The following is a 1,683-nucleotide window of genomic DNA, read 5'->3' as shown; positions in this document are numbered from 1 at the left end:
CAGCCCGACAAGACCGTAAGTGGGCGTGGTCGGGCGTTGCTCAAAATCTCTTGGCCGAAGTGATCCAGGCGGCACAGGTTTAAAAGGCTTATTTAATCGGTTAGAGTCTACTTCTAATATGTAACAAATAAATGTAAGTACTGTATTTATTTGGATTTGAATAAATACAGTACTTACATTTATTTGTTGGTACTGTATTTATTTATTTGGATTTGAATAAAAGCCTCCTCGAGTAAACTCCCCTCCAGAGCATTATTTGGAATAAACGCCTACCTCAATTAAACGCCCCCTCAAAACCATTTCTCAACAATAAACGTCCCGGGGGGTTTAATCGAATAAATACGGTATCTAAGTTGAAATTCAGCTTGCTGAAAATGCACAGAAGGCTGACCGCCTATATATTCCATTCGGCATTATTGTGACGTAAAAAGAATTGAAGAGATAAAATCACTGATGGAAAATAAAAACTAAACCATAAATATTTTTCATAAACTAAAAAAAAAAAAAAAAAAAAATTCTAAAATATACTTAACATTTTTAACAGGATCTGTGAATCAATCAGGACTTGTGCCAGAATGAATCTACCTGTTTTTTTAGGCCTACTGTTGGTATTATTTTTAGTAAGCATAGTTCTTGTATTAATTTTCAACAGGAAAACAAGAGGAACATGCCCGTCCGCTCACAAGAAGGTGGATGTGAATGAATTTAGTACTAAACTGAAGTTGATGATGTTAAATTGATATCAAAAGAATATTTATAATTCATTGTGGTGTATTTAACCCAAGAATTATTGGTATAGATAATTGTAATTATTCTTATTATATTATTAGTATTCTGTAATTGGAAAGCGTACTTGCCATTGGTTGTTAACTAATCAAATAAAATGTCTTGTTATTAAATTTAGTACTAGAAATTGAGTAAAACTAAGAGAAAGTGCAGTCAGAATAAATTTGACAAATATAACATATATAGATAGATAATAATTAGGTATACATTATATATATATAAAAAATCGGTGTACGATCATTAAAAGTTGACTTGCAGAACACAAATTTATTAAAATATAACAAAATCAAACGGATATTTTGATAGCTCCATTTTGTAATTAATACATTTTGTTGTCCAATCAACTGATTGAATATTTAACTTGGTTCTGATTGGTTAATACTATTTCTTATTCTTTATGTATATGTAAGATCTCCCAAGTTTCCTTACATTAACGATAAAGATTGCAGGAGCTATCGAAATATCCGTTTGACTTTACTATATTTTAAGAAATTTGTCTTCCACAAGTCAACCTTCAATGATTGTACATCGTTTTATCATTTTATTTCACTTTGAGCATACATGCAAATCCACTCTTCACTATATATATACTGTCTCTTATACACATCTTCCACATGAAATTCACACGTACAATAATTACTTTAAAAATTAGTAATGATCCAAGCATACACAGATCGAAAAATAGGGCCTAGGAGCCTAGGCCTAAATCCAGAAAAACAACTATTAAAGCCAATGATAAACGTCGGTTCGATTAACCTCGATTAGGACAAGAAACTTAGTTAAAAAAGATGGTACTGCATGATGCCACATTCTGTTGTCGGATGTTTCATGGGAAAATTCCAATTAAAATTATAAGATTGGCCTTTTAGTTTCAAAATTTAAGAACTGACTCGGACA

The sequence above is a fragment of the Anneissia japonica genome, unplaced genomic scaffold, assembly GCF_011630105.1.
Source record: "Anneissia japonica isolate Jap-2015-1 unplaced genomic scaffold, ASM1163010v1 scaffold287864_len1152817_cov193, whole genome shotgun sequence".
In the NCBI taxonomy this organism is placed as follows: Eukaryota; Metazoa; Echinodermata; class Crinoidea; order Comatulida; family Comatulidae; genus Anneissia; species Anneissia japonica.
The sequence above is the reverse complement of the archived record's forward strand: the minus strand, read 5'-3'. Positions refer to the sequence as shown.